Source organism: Silurus aristotelis, assembly GCF_946808225.1.
Source record: "Silurus aristotelis genome assembly, chromosome: 3".
Taxonomy (NCBI): domain Eukaryota; kingdom Metazoa; phylum Chordata; class Actinopteri; order Siluriformes; family Siluridae; genus Silurus; species Silurus aristotelis.
In genome coordinates, this window is record NC_139576.1 from 21485525 (window position 1) to 21505367 (window position 19843).

General features: G+C 35.9%; 1 protein-coding gene across 1 annotated transcript in view; it reads left to right on the forward strand.

Moving 5' to 3' along the window:
- Positions 1 to 3778: 3778 nt before the first annotated feature.
- Positions 3779 to 19843, forward strand: part of cers6 (ceramide synthase 6) — a 248058-nt gene continuing 231993 nt past the window's right edge. Inside the window, exon 1 of the mRNA XM_083538064.1 lies at positions 3779 to 3790. The gene's annotated coding sequence lies outside the window, so the exon portion shown is untranslated. The remainder of the gene's footprint in view (positions 3791 to 19843) is intronic.

Below are 19843 nucleotides of genomic sequence, written 5' to 3' on the forward strand. Positions count from 1 at the left end.
ATTATGATTTGATATTTAATATTTTCAAGAGTCTTTATAATAAATACCGCATTATATTACATGGAAAGAAAAAATTGCATAGTTCCCACCCACTCACTGAATTAATTGGAAAAAGTGATTTAAGTCACCATGCGGTAATTTTGTAACATTTAGTGATGGCTCATGTCTAATTTGCTTAACTTTCAGATTACATTCTTTGACCCAAAGCCCAGTCATTTGCTTATTAATGAATCTTAATGGAGCTGATCCTTCACACGTTTCTCTGTCTCTCTCTCTCTCTTTGCTGTTTGTGAAGCACACTCCATCTACCCCTCTGTTTCTCTAAAGATTGATTTTTGTTCCCTGTGTTGTGGCAAGGTGACCATAGAAAAATTAATGGATAGACAAGCCTTGATGGTAATTACACAGGAGAAAATGTTGCTGTGCCAAACAAATGTATGACATTGCCTTAGCGGTGCTTCAGCTGTCAATCAAAAATGCTCAGTAGACTCAATAACTGTAATTTTTTTCCTATTGATTTGTGTGTCAACATGGCTTTCTGAAGCCTGAACAGAATTTAACATGAATTGAGGACAATGTGCTACAGGGTCACAACGCAAAATTCATCAGTCTTTATTATCTGCCTTCTTGTCTTGTCCTGGTATTATTTGAGATTAATTACAAATTTGCGAGACTTAGCATAAAGATGGGTTAAAGCTGTGCCTCAAATTGATGGACTCCATAGAAAGAAGAAGAAATGTGCACTCATATGCAGTGTGTTTTAATGAAGACAAATGCTGAGTATGAGTTAATATGTGAAAGAGAAGATTGATGAGAGGGATGCTGTGTTTGTAAGGGATTGAGAGAAAAAAGCATGAATAGTGACGCCATTTTCAGCTGTGGCTTGCTGAGGAACAAATCATCTCATTAAATCATCTCATCTCATTACTTGCAAATGAAAAGGAAGTATTATGATTCTGGAATGATTTGAAGCCTAATGAAGAGTTAGTAAGTTTACAGTTTCAGACAGAGTTTGTATAATGTGACAGCAATGTAGACAAGTGTAGCTTGGGTATGGCTAACACTTCGGTTTCCCGGGCATGAGGAAATATATTGACACGCAACCCCTTCACCACAGGGGAGCAGGGGAAACAAACTGTTCTGTACTATTTTATCATTTCATACCTATACAAAATATCATTAATTTCATTTATTCATCAGTTAGCTTCAGTAATCATTTTATGTGTGTCTGGCCATAGTAACATACAGTATGTTAACTACACTGTATGTATTAACATATATACAAGGTGTTATAAAGTATGCAAATGATTAACTGGGAACAGAAATCTTTTCATTTCAAATATATTTCTGTTATAAGTTTAATTTGAATTCGAATTAGACCTCAGATTTTGGTGCATCATATCATGTCAAAAACAAGAAAAATCAATTACAGGAAGCAATATGGATGTTGCTGGCTATATTTCCAGCATGCTTGGGATAATTAGTATTTTATAAAATATGGATAGATGTAAAACAACAATTATGAAAATCTTCAAGAAACCAACTCTATATCAGATGAATCTATGTGTAAACAGGGCTCAGTTATTTGATTTGATTTTGTCTTCATTTCCCCAGAGAAAAAAAAAAAATACAAAGACAAACATAAAGGATGAATCACATATATTAAAAACGATTATTTTTGATAAATCTTAGTCACATGTAGGTGTACATTATCAGTGTGATATCAAAGGTCTTATTTCTGCATCTGACTGTCATCACAGGCCTTTGATATACAATTAATTGCTGGAGCTTGTAGATTCTCCCATGTGTGGTCGGTTTATGATGGCTTTGCTTGTATAGATGCAGAGATGCTTTGATCTGAATATTTTCATGTCATCTCACATCAACAGCATTCCCCCAACACTTTTTGCAAATTTTGCAAGCTAGCAACCATATGGCCTTGTGTTGGAAATGTAGGTCATCCTGGTCCTTGTCCTGCTCTTTTGTCACTTGAGACAGTTATATTTAGCTTCTCTTTTGGAGATTTTGAGTGCTGCGATTGGGTGTCAGGACTGACTGTCTCATAGGGTGAGCAGGGGCTAAATATACATCCTGTTACCATGAATGTCATGTTATGCGCATCTTAACATACCCAGAGTTTCCCAGGCCTCATCTGCAGTAAATGTGTGAAATGCTGTCACTCCACTCTTTCACCTGCTTTTCCATTTTTTAAGTGATTTCTGCAAAGCCAGCAGCAGTCCAGATTTGTGCAATTTTAAGCCCTGTGAAAAAATTATTCTGACGCCAATTTGTTTTGGATATTTGCAGTGACTGTGTTGTTTTGTTTTTTTATCTTCACACCTTCATATGAGAGTTTCTCAGTTTCTCCATTTTCAAAGTATCTAGAGCAGCACCTAACAGAAAAGTGATTTCTCCAGAGAATTTTCTGGGCTCAACAGGGGATGAGGGGAAGATCATTATTTTTCTTGAGTGCCGAGTGCACAAGAAAGACAGCTGTGTTTGTGTGTCTATGTGTGTGAGAGAGAATGAGAGAGTTATTCGTTGTGGGGGCAGTCTTCTCAGGATGTTGGCATGCTTGACTGTGGGTTTTTAGTCAGTGCCTGCTGATGTAACCCCTCTAAACTCAGCTCAGAGTGAATATTTTTCTAAACAAATGTTTCCAGCGTACTTTTGCTAATTCGCATCCTCAACGCTCGTTAAGTCCTGCTGAGATTTAACAGATAATGTTCTACTTCAGCAGGGATCTCTATTTCTATATTTAAAATGAGAAATGCAGAAAAGTTTAGGCCTCCAAACTGCATGTGCTTTGGTTAAATATAAATGTGAAAATCTATATTTAATTTTTATTGATAGTATCCTTCATGCTAAGAGATAAATATGGGCATATCAGCACTGTATGCCCAAATCAAATCTCTATCCATGAGCTTTATTTAATGTTAACTCCTATATTGTAGCTGAAAGACCAAAAAATGAGAGAAGAGAGAGAAAAACTGGTTAACTTGTACTGCCTTTCATCTTGAGCCCCGTCCAGACATGTGGTCTTGCACTTTAAATTAATTATCATTCTTCTATCTTATTCCCATTGCTCCTATTCAGAATGTCTCTACCAATTCACAAGGCAGTCTTCACATAGCAATAACATGGCCTTAGTAAATCCACAGAGAATTTTCATGTACCTTTTCATTGGGTTTGCAAAGAATCCTGTGTGATTCTTTCGGCACTTGTGTTTGAATGTGTGTGCGTGTGTGTGTGTGTGTGTGTGTGTGTGTGTGTGTGTGTGTGTGTGTGTGTGTTTGTGTGTGTGTGTTTGGGTGTGTGTGTGTCTGTGTGTGAAGACAGAGGGAGGAAGTGGAGGTGGAGGGAGGGCACAAGATGCCACTACATCAATTATGTAGCAAAAAAGACTGCATCTTCTGGCAGAAGTCCAGAACAGTCTGCCAAAACAATACTCTGGAAGTAATAAACAGTAAAAAGTGTGAATATTTTGGAGGACAACTATGCCATACTCCTTTTTAAAGTCAATTAAGCAGCTCCTCATAGAGCCATGAACAGCCAGATATTGTCCATTGTCAAATGTCTACACTGCACCATCATTTGGTACAAATTGTTGATAAAGCCTCAATTATCCCAAGGTTCTTGTTGCTTAAAGCCTGTAAAATTAATCAGTACCCTTTACTTGGGCAAATGTGTAGACGTTATAGTGCCTGACAAAGAGCACATATAAAAGCAAGGACTTTTCATAAATTAGGTCTGGTTGCCATAGCAAAGAGAAATGAGAGAGAGAGAGGTTGTGCATAGGAGAAGGAGAGAGAGAGAGAGAATGTGTGAGAGAATGAGCATGAGCATGTTTTTGAGTGACTGAGTGAAAGTGGCTGTAATGGGAATTGTGAAGGTCATTTCTGCAGCTTGCATCAGACTAAAGCATTAACAGTAATTATGCCCCCTCACATGCTCTCTATTTCTCCCTTTTTTCTTTCTTCTCTCTCTGAGCCATTCTCTTTGACTTTCAAACATTGCTACATAGTAACCACTTAGTATGTCTCTCTCTCTCACACACTTTGCTCCAAGAAACGAACTGAACCAGCACTGACCTCCAGCGTAAGTGTGTGGGTGTTCAGAAATGATGCCTTCACCCACACCAGATTTAACACCAAATGGTTGATCGGACATGCTCACACACACGCACACACACACACACACACACACACACACACACACACACACACACACACACACACACACACACACGCACGCACGCACACACACACACATACACACACAGCTGAAGATGATTGGCTCTGACTTTGTAAAGGGAGGATGCATGATGATGATGGCAGCAGAGAGGAGATTTGCATTGATTAGGTCTCAGCACAGATAGAAAGAGAAAAGATTGTTGAGCAGTGAAAATAAGCTTTAGAGATTCTGCAGTGGCTGCAAGTGTTTGTGCGCATTTGCATATCTGTACGCAAGATTTTCACTTCTGACATAATACACCACTGTGTCCTGCCAGTGTTTGCCCTTCATGTTTGGATGCTTGACACTTGGCTACTGAGGTTCCAAAAGGGGCTGGCTTGCACTTTTATGTACATCCTTTTTTGTTTTTTTGGAAAATCACAAGGATATGAATATATGATATTTCCTAAGCTCTCAAAACACAATGTATAAACAGCAATAAAAATGTTAAAACTGTGCCAGGTTACTTTTAACTTATATATGAATTTAAACCGTAGCTGCATGTTAAGGCCCTAGAGTTTTACTTGTAGTCCTGAGATTTACATTTTCATCTGTGTGGCCAGAATTTAAATGTGCCATTATTAAAGTCCAACAGTTCATTCACACAGAGCATCTGGAAATCAGGCTTCTTAACCCAGTTCTCCTTCTCAGTGCTAACACTCTTTCATTCCTGGATTACTATGTAATTAATATTTTCTCTATATATTTTCAGGTCTCTATTAATTTATCCACAAGCTTGTTAAGCTGTCTAATATGTGTGTGATCCTAACCAGCTGAGATGTCTGTGCATGTTCTCTTCATGACCACTTTGTGGTTTCCTCCATGTTTTCACTGTTCTATAAATTCCCAGTATAATGCAAGTGGGTGATCTGCGTGTAGATGAAGACTCGCTGCAACCTTGAACAGGATAAAGAGATTACTAAATATGATAGGATGTGAGATTTTCCACTTTTATATGTTAAACAAAATAAAATTATTGTTATAATATACTCTCACCCCAAGATTTTATTCTGAACACAGCAACCAGAAAAGAAACAGTAAAAAAAACAAACGGTGAAATTTGTCTGTGGCCTACTGTCACTTCTCTTACCTCCTTTTCAGTTTAACTGGAAACAAAGCTGTGTCTCCTCTAAACAGACTGAGGAGCCTGGACCAGCCTGTGCTGTTTAGTCAGCCTACAGCTATAGAGCTGCGTGGGCTGCACGTGATTGGCTTCTCAGTGTTCCCAGGATACTGCAAGCAGCAAAGGTGCCAAAGAATTCCAGATGAAGCCCTGCAGCCAGCAAATCATATCATCTCATAATGAATAGAAAGAGAGAAAAGCTTTATGTCTGACAAATATAACCAACTTGTCTCAAGACTGACTAAGAGAGCAAGTGTTTCTGTAGCATGAGCACAGTGAAGAGAGCCGTGGACAGAAACAATAATGGATGAAAGACAGTGAAAAAAAGAACTTGCATTTCAGATTGGTCTTGACCACTTGACACTTAATAGGTACAGAAATAGAAAATAAAGTGTACGTGAATACACCCAAATGCTTGTCCACATGATGAAGATTAATATAAACATCTTGTCTCTCCACTATAATTTTTTTTGTGGGCTTTGATGTTGAGCCTGTGATTCATGCTGAATACAGAGTAAGAGCTTTGGCTGTTCTTTAACAAAACATTTACTTCTCTCTCAATAAACAAGAGTAATAAAAAAGAGGGCTCCAGTTCTACAGTCAATCATCATGTGCCAGGAAGCTTTTTTACAACAAAAGACCTACGAGGGAAATTTAGACCTCCTCTATGTGATTTTTCACAAAATTGACTCAGCAATTTTACATCCTTGAAATTGTATTTAGTTTATCTAATGCAGTTCTGCTTGAATAATCCAAAAATGCTTTAGTGTTTCAGATTATCTTCAAAATGCCAAAAGCATGTCTGACTTCCTTGGACCCTCTAAGCAAAGCTGAGAGGAAGAGATCTTCAGAGCATCAGACCTAAATCTCCCCGGTATTTAGCGGCATTACAGTCCAACACTTTTCACAAAGTGAAAATCTCAATCTCAATCTCTCCTGCTGATCCATCTGCTCTAAACTGAGCAACAACTGTTTACAACAATAATCACTAACACCAAGTAGCTTACAGCCTCATAGTCCTCATAGTCCAAACATTCAATGTTTTTTTTTTCTGGAATTAGTGCATTAGAATTTCATTAAAAGTGTAAAAGAGTTCCAGAGTGGTACATCAGAAAAGCATTTAAAGCATTTAGATAATCAACAGGAGATAGCAAATGCAAATTCCAAAGATACTGCAGCTATTCATGCTGGAATTCAGCTGTTCTTTCTGGGTGAGAAGGATGGTATTGTTTGTTCCCCTAATAATCAGAGGAGCACTAACCAATCTTTGAGATCATTTATGCCATTTATAATGAGTAGTTGGTCAAAAGTCTAGGAAGAAGTACACAGTTTGCTAGCTGTCATATGATGGGGAGTGCAAGATAGGAAGAGAATTAGTAAATTACTAAACTAGAAGAAAATCAGTGCAAAATAAAACTCTGAGTGAACATCAACCCATGTTAAATATTTAATATTTATTTATTTATATTAAAATATTTAATATAAATAAATAATTTATATTAAAATTTATAATAAAATATTTTATATTTAGTCAGCTTTAGAAATACTGGTACCCATTAATTGGTAAAAAAAAAAAATCTAGTCACAAAAGAAGTTACACACCGTTATTCACATTTTCTCTTAAACTTTCTTTTTAAGAGTATTTTTTTTTTATGTCCTCCCTGAAAAAAATCTATTCACAAGGTGAACGCTTGCAAAATTTCTTTGTAGTCCATCAGCATGAGGCACAAAAATTCACTTTCAACACTAAAGTCATGCAAAAAACACATAGGCACAAATAATCAGGTCCTGACCCCAGAAAATGGGCGACATCCAAAAAGGCAAATATAAAACTTATAACTTATAACAGCAAAAAATAGTTTAATAGTACTGCAAAAATGTGCAAAAAAACCCCAAAAAAACAAACACTTAAAAATCATTTGCGTATGTAGTTTTGTGAACAGTTTGGGGAAAAGCCAGAAACAGAGAAATTCAGTTAAAAATACAGTTTTCTTGTATGAATTATTTATGTTTTTATAAAACGTAATTATGAATTACGTTATTATAAAATCATAATAATTATTCAAGTGTTTGGTATAAAATTAACATAAAAAACACATCTGCATATACACAATTTTCCAAAATACATATATTGAAAAAAGAAAAATTGTCATTGTTTTATTATCTACCACATTGTCAAATGCCTGATAACAAGTTCAATACATGGATTAACATAGCAGGGAGGGATCTATATTATTTCTACATTCTTGCTAATTTCCTGCCCAATTATTTAACTTAACTTCACCCGTAAAAAACGTAATATCTTGCCATTTAGGGCAAGATTTGCCTGGCAAATATTTTTGTGTATAACAGAGGTTTCTGCAGGAAATAAAATTTACATTAAACATTTGGCAGAAAGAAGATGACAAGTTCCCTGCTGTATTGAGTCGGAGACAGATGCAAGTGGAGATTAACATTTAATAGGTGAAGCACATAAAAGCAAAATATAGAACATACATGAAAAATGAAACACAAAGCAAAGTTGACAAAAGCTAGACAACGGGGTGCTGCTAAAAAAAGAACTTAAAAATGTGATTATTAGACTAGGCCTGATTGGATACATATTTGTATATGTTCAATCTTCAAACAGACAAAGAAGTCAAATATACCACTGGCAGCTTAACCAAGAAAAAGATCTACATCGAAGAAAATGCACCTGATACCACTGCAAATATAGTGCTTTGGATTTTTTTGCATGGCTTTTCATCCAGGAGCTTTTGTGAAGATTTTGTATACTCATTAATTGTGCAAAAGCCCACGGTTTTCAGTATAAAGGTTAAGATGAGCATAGACTGATTTCATAAAAATTCCAGCATGAACACAATTTCATTGTTTTACATTGCCAAATTGTGATTTTAAGGTTTCTCCAGCTGTTACATTTCAAAATAGTAATAATTATGAGCCCATTATATCACTCATGGCATGTGGTATTTATGCTATGTACCTGTATTCATTTTCAATAAGGTTGACAATCATTTTGAAGTTGCTATAAATTTCATCACACATCACACATCACACTGATGTTCATATTCAGTGTGGCTCTATATAGGAAAACAAAAAAAAAACAGCGAAATTCTTTTCTTCTTTTCTCTTTTTTTCTAGCTTGTTAGGAAGCGGGGATCAGAGTACAGGGTCAGACATAAAACAGCCCCTGGAGCAGAGACAGTTGCTCAAGGGCAAAACCATGGCAGCTTTTAAGTGCTAGGGCTCAAACTCTCGACCTTATGATTAGCAGCATATGATCATATCAAAATATCACACAGTATTAATCTGTATTTAGACTATACTGAATATGTCCATAGTATAAAATGTCTAGTGTCTGATTTATTTTTCAGCACTGGAAAAAATCCTTTGCTAAATATATCACACACACTAAGAAACACACCTTGATCCCAGCACAAAATCCCAGCTCCATAGCCCTGCTGGTTTAAAAAGAAAGATCAGAGCCTCAGCCTGAAGGACCACTACTGTTCAATGAGAGCCTGAGAGGAGTTTAGGCTAGCATGTGCTTTTCTGTTTGTTGTACTGGAAAAGGTTGTGCACTTCACAGTGATTTTCAGAACTGTTGTTAACACATAAGTAGAATTTTCCACAAGGGGAGATGAAGAGAGTGGGAGGGGGATCAGATATAATGACAGATTATCATTAGAGCCAGAGGGAGATCATTCCTGAAAGATCCACTGTAGATTATCTGTTGTTCTCACTTTTGTCATGGCAATTTTTTTTTAGTCATGATTTTTCAGAAAACAAAGCCAACCCAAATGAGACTTGACTGCACTGGTGATTAGGAAGGGTTTTACTCTTCCCACCACTGTCTACACACAATTCCTCTAGTGCCAGCATTGGGGGAGTATTTGATTTGCAAATAGATTTCAGAGACAAAAGTGAAGTTTGTTTTTGAAGACTGGAGGCCTGATCAGTCAGTGTGCTCAAGATGACTTTTTAGCATTTTAGCTTACTGGCTTCCTGAGGATAGAGATGGCTTTTAAAAACACGGTCATGCTGGTTTTCAAGGTTGCTATAGCAGCAGCCTAGCAAAAATGACAGTGGTTTGATGATTTCAGATGAAAGACACAATTTAGTGCTATTACAGTACATTAAACCTGGGGCCATCTTGGTGAATCCAAAAAGGGCTGTTTTTCCAGATAATTTCATTTTCTGTTCATCCCACCTTACAAGATAGGCTTTTATAGGGAATGTGTGAGAAGGGGGGTAGGTGGGGCGAAAGGGAGAATCACAGATAGTCTTTGAGATAAGACAGGAGAATGAAATCTATATACAATAACAGCATACAATAGATCATTTCTTTTTTTCAAAAGTTAACATTAAAACAAACAAAACAACTATGTAGACTCAATACATACTTACTTTTCTTATTTCTTCAGTTGATACTTCTGGTATACCTCCTCATCTGAAGTGTCAATGGAGATAAAATCAAGGATAAATATTGCACATTTTGGTTACTGACAAAATCCAAAGATGCCACTAGCTATGCTTGTATTTTTGTACCTTTCTGTGGCATTTTCTGTAGTTCTAATCCTCAGAATATAAACAAACACCAGCCTATTTTAATCCATTATGACTATGACCAAGCAAATACTGTACTACTGCAGTACTATAAATTGTGCAATATGGATCTTTCTGTGTTCCATCATATTCATATATGTACATCTCTTTTGCTTATCCCATTCCTGATGCACACCTCTTGTCTGAAACAAATGGCTCATGAACCTTCCTGACAAGCATTAAGACCCAGCTACCACCTTCACTGGACCCCATGCAGCTTGCGTATTGTCCAAACAGTTATACGAATAATGCCATCGCCACGACCCTCCATCTCACCCTCATCCATTTGGACAAAAAAGTTCACATACTTCAGCACCTGATTGAGAAGCTGAGCCTACTGGTCCTGAACATTACCCTCTGCAACTGGATCCTGGACTTTTTGACTGAGAAACCTCAGTCAGTCCAGATCGGGAACAGCAACTTCATCACCACCACACTGAGCCCTGAAGCCCCTCAGGGCTGTGTTCAATCTGCTCACTCATGACTGTGTAGCAATGCACAGCTTGAACCACATAATCAAGATCGCCAATGACACGATTGTGGTGAGTCTCATCAGCAAGAATGACAAGTCAACATCCAGAGAGAAGGTGCAACAGCTAACAGCCTGGTGTATAGTCAATAACCTGACTAGCATAGAGAGGCCATTCATCCTAATCATCGAAGGATCCTCCATGGAGATCCAAAAATTCCTTTAATGTTCATATGGCGGAGAACTTCACCTGGTCACTCAACACCAGTTCTATCACCAAGAAAGCCCAGCAGCATCTCTACTTCCTGAAAAGACTATGGAAAGCCCATCTCTTTCCCCCCATCCTGACCATGTTCTACAGAGGGACCATCGAGAGCATCCTGAGCAGCTGCTTAACTGTGTGTTTCTGAAGTGCTACAAACCTGAACTCATACACACACGCAATACTCATTTCAATTCATAAACATTCATGTCTTCAGCACCAACCATATTATATAATAATTATACTATACCTGTTTACATGCTACTTTAGCACTACTTAATTGCTGCTGTTCCTGTTTTGCACAAATTTTAGTGTCTATGTTTACAAGTACACGCTTGTTTACAGGTCACAATGTAATGTATAACAAATTTTACAGAACGTATACTGGTCAGGGATATTTTGTGTTTTGTGTATCTGTCCTACACTTTCTCTAGCACTTCATGTGATTAAGTTATTTTAGTCCTTAGTTCTGTGTTCTGTATGCAGCTTTATGTTGTGTGATGTAACTCTATGTTGTTTTATGTAGAACCAGGATTCTGGAGAAACGTCTCGTTTCACTGTGTACTGAATCTACCACAGTATATATGGTTGAAATGACAATAAAAGCTTCTTGACTTGACTTAAAGCATTCAAGAAGACCTGCTAAAGTATCTTCACTTTGTTGCTCATTAACAGTGTCTTGGCAAAGTCTTTGCTTTATTAATGGCCACTTTACTGCCATTAATACTTTTTAAGTTGAAGATCAACTTTAGACTTTGATGAGCTCTTTAAGGTTAGGAAACCACTAATGTAATAACACGGTAAAAACAACCAGAGCAGGAAATCAGCTAATATTTAAAGCACACTGAAATAGAGTGTATATATGAATTGGCTGTGATTCCTGGGCTGCAGTTTCTATATTCAATCTTTTTACGATGCTCACAAAAGAATACTACAAAAATAATTGTATGTTAATTCCTAATAATGAGAATACTTTTAACACAGTTTCACAGATTTTTTTTAGGAGGTTAGGGGGTGCAGACATCTACTAGATGAATAACTTGTCCGTTTGAATTAAATGGTCAGTGCATATATTGAGCACAGTAGATCAGTGGAATGGTTTTACTACTACAAATGTATTTGTCCAAGTATTTAAATAAGGAACTACAATAAAATTGATAGGACAAGACATGACATGATTTCCATTATATATAAAACAAACAAATCACAGAACTCTATTGAAATATGATTGAAGAGATTTGCTTGTGAGATTTGGGAATGTTTTAAACATTGGCATCACTTTACCCATGTAGTAAACATTTTCTTAAAAGTCGTAAAAAGAAAAGGTAAAAAAAGTAAAAATCATTCCACTTTTATCCTGTCAGCTATTTGAAAATGTCATAAAATATTGTATAAATTACCATACAGACCTTGAATGTGTTTACTATATATTTTATTTTGGGCTTCTGCCATGATTTCAGTGTGGTCTGTCAGCAGGGTACGAGGGGAAAGGTGGGTGTCTCGTCAGTGCAGAGCACAGGAATGCTAAATGCAGATATCTTCTGGTGTGTAGGTGACATGTACACCCTCGCTTGCATTCAGACCAGATACCTTAGGTTCTGCATTTACAGATTCACTACAACGTTAACGCCTACAAATAGCAAAGAGTCCCATCTAAACTATGCCCTTGAGAAAGGAAAATTGTTTTTAGTGAGTAATCTGGTCATTACAAGCAAGCCTAGCTCTTTATATTTTTTTAGGACTCTAATGTTCACTGTATTGTATTGAATTTTAAGTAGAGTTGTAAACTTATTGCCAGCCATAAACCAACACTGATCTCTACTTCAATCTAAACTTCTGGAATCTTCCCACGCTTCATGCCCCAAGGCTTGACACTTAATATACAGATTTAATAAAGTCAGTTGTATTATAAGAAATTGTTGCTGCACCCGTAATTGATGGGTGGAAATGCATTAGCGTATGTTTTAAGTAATGGCTTTCTGATTTCAGTGGGCTGATGTAGAAGGCGGATTTTGACAACATTACAGATAGAGAATAGAGTGCATTCCATGCTTTACAGTGTGCCACTCTTCCATTATAGACTACTGTGTATCTGCTGTAGGACACTCACTTAATGCTGTGTATTGGTTTGGTCCATGTTCAAAGTAACTATTTACAGCCTCTTTGGCACTGCAGTACTGACGCTTAATAGCCTTTTACTAATACTGCTTTAAACGACCCAGCCAAGCACATGGGGGCTGAGAATAAAAAAGGCAACCTTTAAAGTGCAATTAGATGTGCCTGGTTTAATGGTTTTAAAGCGTTTCTTGTGTCTCTGGTTTTCCAGAAGGAACCAGTGAGTTGATCTCTTATTAGCAATGCTGGCCTTCTTTTTATTGTGGCTTTATAAGAACGAGCTGTTGCTAAGTGTAACCATGACTTCAGTATAAGATCTGATAAGTGTACTATTCTCTGTGGGGGATAAGGCCAGTATGGAACACATAAATGCTAAACAATGGTGGCATGGAAACAATGACCTCGTTTCACCACTTTCTCACTCCTGATGTACAAAATCGCTCATTTATACATGACTGGTGAAATGAACAAATGCTGTAAAATAGTACCAGATATGGATTCAGCAATAAATATGACATAATTTAATTGACATTATTTAATATTAAAATATCAAATTTAGTTGATTGATCAATAATTGTTTTGATAAAATCTGTTACTGTTCATTATAATGTTAAGATCAGGATTATGATGATGATGATGATACTAATAATACTAATAATAATATTAGCAATAATACTAATAATAATATTAGTGTTGTTATTGTCATCAATAGTATTAATATCGATGACAATACCAATACTAATATTATTCTTAGTTGTAGTAGGTGGGTCCTAATGCAATTAAGTGCTTTATATAAAACAGATTGAACACAAGTTAGCAATGACAGGAAAATTAAGGTAAATTAATATCACAGGATGCACATACAAAAACAAAAATAGAATTAACTGATAACTTGCCTACATTGATGAAGTTTAGGCCAGTCTAAAAAGTAGGTTTTTAAAAGCTTGTGTTCTTAGTATTCTCTGTAGGATAATCAGAATGGTATCTGTAAATGCAGAATTTAATCATCGTGCCACACATATGGCATATACATATACCTAGCAGCTGAGCAGACTGGCCAAGCACAAAGGCTAATAACTTGAACTTGTGCCAAAAGCGCCTGCGGAGAGGACATGAGAAGAGAGGAGAGGTGACTTTTTTGCCTTTTTAAAGTTATGTATTTTTATATTAGATCAAGGATAGACAGAGCATAAAAGCATTGAGAGAAGAGAAGAGAAGAGAAGAGAAGAGAAGAGAAGAGAAGAGAAGAGAAGAGAAGAGAAGAGAAGAAAAAAGGAGAAGAGAGAATAGAAGAGGAAAAAATGGAAGAGGAGAGGAGAGGAGAGGAGAGGAGAGGAGAGGAGAGGAGAGGAGAGGAGAGGAGAGGAGAGGGAGGAGAGGAGACTGAGGGGCTTGTTCACTCTCCCCACACCAACATATTCCACTGTTTTTTTAAACTACAACAAATAAAGCAAAAGCTATTTATAAGAAATTAACAGTCCAAATTGGTGGTTTACAATGAACATTGTAAGGGTGGAGCTAGTTATGATTATTACTCACACCCTCCATTTAAAACAAGTATTGGGCTAAGATAAGAGTTTCATTATTTTTAGCAACCACATCCATCTACTTCCCTTCAACACCATATAGAAATAATGTATATACTGAATAGAATAGATAAGATTATTTCTTGACACAGCAGATTTCTGCTCATAACACATCTAACCACCTAACAGTGATGGAATCACAAAATAATCGGATTTAGGTGCTCAGGAATCGTATACTGTGATTTCAATTCCCCCCAAATCTCCTTCACTTCTGCTTCCATCCGCTTGCAGCAGGTTGCATAATGCCTGACATGCAGGAGGAAAAAAGTGTCCAAGAAGGCACATAGCAAGGTCAAGAATATAGTAAGATGCTGTAACAAGACAGTAATACAAGTAGAATCCTATTTCCATAACATGTTCCATACGCAAAAAAAATTATGATTATTTAAAACACTAAAAAATGGAATAAATGCAGTAAACATGCAAATGAAATATCATCAGTAAAATGTTAATAATATGAAAGCAAACATAAACATCCAAACATAAACAGAAAAAAGGTTTTTAAGGAAAAAAAAAGTCTAGTGCTGCATTTAAGAGTGTTTACTGGTTCAAATAGAAGACTACAACCCTTCATGTTAATATTTAACACGTGGTTATAATGCGCTTCTTGTTCAGGCAGCAGCTCTGCAGTGCACCCACCATTCAGAGCATCATATTCTGTCATAGAAAAGGTCAAGCCCGCATTCAAATAACCCACAGAACACTGTAAGACTAATGACAGCACACACCATTGCACACTATTGCTGCAGTTGTCAAGAGGTGACACAACCTCCGCTCTAACAATAACCCAAATACATTTGTATTCTTCTAAAGAGCAAGCCTTGTCCTTATCTCTGTACAGTTGCAAGGACCTTTTGTAAAACCTCAAAAATTGTTCTGGGAATCAATGTTGCATCATGTTCTTTCCTCCCACCCCCCCACCCCTTTTAATTTTTTTTTAGACAGTCAAAGCTTTTTTTTTTATATGATAGAAGATGGACATTTAAGCTTCTATTTTTTGTCAAAGTCCAAGCAATAATTTTGTGATCACTACAATTTTACAATGATAAATTAGGCCAATTTAATATATCAGGACACATCATCAATGTTGAATGTAAAATGCTAGATATTTACATGCCTTTATCAATGTAGAATCAATGTAGAATTGTGATTATTATTATTATTATTATTATTGCAGATCTGATTATAGTATTATATTATAGTATAGTATAATAGCATTAATTCCCCCCCTTTTTTTGGAAAATATAGGATTAGCATTCAAAATATATAGATTATGATCTAAAAGGTAATGCTACTGTTGTGTTTTAATTTGCTTTAATTGCTTGCTCACCTGATTAAAAACAAATAGATAACAGCATTTTACCAACATTCATTTTAGATATATGGAATAAAACAGTGGAATAAAATAAAGGCAACTTTATTTTACTTAAGGTTACTACTTATATTTGGCTGTGTGTATATTTGGCACACAATTTTTAAAAGAGTGGGTTTTTTGAGAAAAGGAAAAAAACATTAAATTTTTTAGTTAGATGTTTAGTTTACTATGTAGTTCATTTATCACTATTGATCAACAACATTAACAATTGTTTAAGGAGGGCATTTGAAACATATCCTGACACACATCTTATTAGTTTTTTGTTTTATTTCCTGTCTGATTAATTGCTCCATGTTTTACAGTAACATAACCACAGTTTAATCTTTACACATTGCTGTAAAAACAAAACCCATCACTTCATTGTGTGTTGTGCTCCATTGGAAATATCTGTCTCCATTTGGTTCCCCGAACTTCTCTGATTATGGCAGCACCCACACATCATGTAAAATCTCCTTGGGCAATAAATAGTTTTTGGTTCCTGCATTACCTTTTTATATCTTTTTCCATGTATTGTTGTGCCATGTTATTGGCTGTGGTTTTGTATTCCTAGCTCTTAATTTTGTATTGTATTTTGCATTTTGGTTTTGCATTTGGCTGCCTCCATGGAGACATTATCATGTTTTTACTGCAGAACTACTGATGCCAAACATGAAGCCAGTTTTGTGCTCATTCTATGATTGGTTTTCTTTGTTTTTTGTGAATAGTATAATTATATTTTTTTGCATGGTAATGGACATGGCTAACTAACTGAAATACAACTGTCTGTGATGGTGACTAGGGCATATATATATATATATATATATATATATATATATATATATATATATATATATATATATATATATATATATATATATATATATATTAAATAAAGGACTCAAGTCAAATTCAGAATATCAATCATAATAAAAGACTGTGGATTGTCATTGGTAGAAAACAGAAATTAAATCTTGCTAAAGACTGAAGCGTGTCATTAATATTTAAGGTATTAAGGTGTGTGTGTGTGTGTGTGTGTGTGTGTGTGTGTGTGTGTGTGTGTGTGTGTGTGTGTGTGTGTGTTTGAACATTATGTAATTATATGATTGGTGATTGGGTTTTTGAAATTTTGTTAACTCTTAGAATCTTGAAGAATTAAGTTTTGTGTAATAGACTGAAGCAGTCTGTACTACGAGTTGACCCTGGGAATGTTTGTGTTTCAATTAAGGCTGGTCAAGATATTATGCAAGGTATAGAATGCATTTTGAGACTAGTAGTGTATTTCTACTACTATTATTTTAACTATAGCAGGAAACAGCTTACTATTATTCTTTAAAGCTTTTTTCTTAATTTTAGTTAGCATTATCTGTATATGGTAGACATACTTTAGATGAATGAACATTAAAAAAAATTATTTGGATGGGGAAATAACCTTATAGAGGCCTTATAAAGTAAATAATTATCCATGAGATTGACAAGCACTGACTGTATGTCTATATGACAAAATCGCATAGGAGTTTTCTTATTGTGTTGGAAACTGTTACTGAGTGGGTGGAGAAATATGTGACTCAGTGCTACAAAGATTTGATCTATGATCATTTTCACATGCTCCTAGTTATCTTTATGTTCAAGCTTTTGTCATAGTATAAAAAAGACTTATTCAGGATACAATAAAACTCGAAACAGACCTAATCTGACCCAATGCTTTCAGATAAATGAATTTCTTCAGCTTCTAACTCACAAACTATATTCCTTTGAAAATGAGCTGTTAGTTAATGTTTGTAATCTTGCTGTGTATGTCAATCACTAAGTGTGACGCCTTTGGTGCTTCTGGTGAGAAATACTAAACACAGGCATGTACAGTATGCAGCCCACACGACTACAGGCACTTTAAGGCTGTAAATTAGGAGCTGGATAATGCTACACTGACAGGATTCAATAAAAAAGCCCAACCGTGTCACTACCGATTCACTACCGATCTGCTGTAAAAGTTGTGTCAATCTTGACCTCGGAAAGTCCTGTGTGTTACAGAGTCTGTGACAGAGCCAAAAGAGGTGTAAAACATTGCCCATGATGACTGCAATGGAGTTGAAAGCAGGTCGTTCATTATTTTCTGCCATGATGACTGGGTTCCTTCTCATTTTCTCTCTTACTGTCAGTCTCTCTCGCTTTCCATATCACCAGTCATATGTACCAGCTCAGAGAGGGTGTAATGAAAGTCACCACTGAGCACCTGTGAAGGATACTGAGAGTGATGAGAAAAGAGAGGGGTCCATGAGGGAGGAAGACATCATGTATGTTAAAGACAAACAGCTGTTTTGGGGAAAAGAAAGGGATGGTAAACTAATATGCATCGTGGGATTTTTTGCATGACTTGAACTGTTACCCATTAAAGGATGCTGACAGGAACAAAAAGCTATAAGCGATGACTTCACGAACTGTGTAAAAAAAAATGCTACCTTAACTCAATAAATACAGATTAGGTTTTAAATGTCTGAAGGTGGAATGATGAATGATGATCCTGTTGTTAGATAATTAAATTGAAATGTGCCCCAAATGAACCTCTAATGTGTGGAATTTCATTCTATTTTATAAAGATAAAGGAGCAATTGTGCTATATTGGTTTTTTAATCAAAGAAATTAAATTGCATATAAAACAGTGACAAGAAAAATGTGCAGATACAAAAGCAAAAAACACAATGAGAAGTTCAAAAAAGACTACATCAAAGAACCGAAAATTACTTTTGAATAATTAAAAGAGCTGTTGAAAATCATGAATATTGTAAACTAAAATGTGCTCCACTTTATTTTGGAGGGGTAATGAAAATCCAAGGAATTAGATTAGAATGTTAGAATGAAGTGAAGGTATGGCTGTAAAAAAAAAAAAAAAAAAAAAAAAAAAGTCAGAACAAGTACTTTAAATATAAAATATTAATAATTATAAATAATAATTGATAAAACGCATTACAAGGGGTCTCAAGTGGCTCGAGAACACAATGAAAAATGTTCTATCATTTTTTATTGTGAGTTTCAATCCCACAGCCACAGCCATTTATGGCTGGTAGCCAAAGAAGCAAAAAATCGCCATGATGTCTGGGTGGGAGGGATGACATACTATCTCCCTTGTCACTTACAGCAACACTAGCCAATCGTGGGTGTCTGTGAGCTCATGAAGGTGGTTAAGGGCAGATTGTGCTGTTACGCTGCCCTGTGATGTAGCAGTTAAAAAAAAATGTGGTTGGCTGGCTTCACAAATCTCAGTGGAGCCACATTCGCTTTCTTCCTTTCCAGCTGCTAGCTGTTGTATGCTGTGAGTGAACTGGATGTTGGGTGGGATTTGACAGGTGATTAAATTGTGGGGAAAATATAGGGGGGGTGGAAGATATCTTGTTAGATAGAACATGAAGAATACAACCATTGAGAATGACCAATACTTTTTTAGATGATTTATCACAATGTAACTTTTAAATACAGATTTTTACTTAGTAATAATAACCATAATAACTGCGTTTCTTTTACTGAAGGCAGAAACCCCCAGGTCAAGTACAGGAAAACTGAAAATAACTGTATTACAGGCACTTCTAATTGTAGAATGTAACCAAACATGACCTTTTTATTTTTAAATGTATCTAATTTCTTAATGTCTTCTAACATGAAACTATATAAATATATAAATAGAAATCTATTTATTTGTATTATTTAAAACAAATAAAATTAGAGACTTTGGCCTGGAATACACCCTGGATGGAATGGCAGTTTATCACAGGGTGTAATAGCGTAATATTTGTCAATTGTCATATTTATGACAATTAAACAGCAGCTCTACATTCTGCAGCCGTTCTTACAGGTGCTCTGGCATGTCTATTAAAGGAGCTCTCACAGATTTGTGGAGCTGGAATAACCCCTCTCACAAGCCTTTAGACTCAGTTTCTCCCAGAGCAGAAGAAATTGGAACAAGTGGGTTATGGTCATGTGACTAAACAGACCATTCTGCTGCAGTCAGTAATCGACTGTAAAATAGGAAAGTCTTCACACTTTTAGCAGTATATGTGTGTGTATTTATTATATTTTATTCTTAGTTTTGCATATCCATTACGTC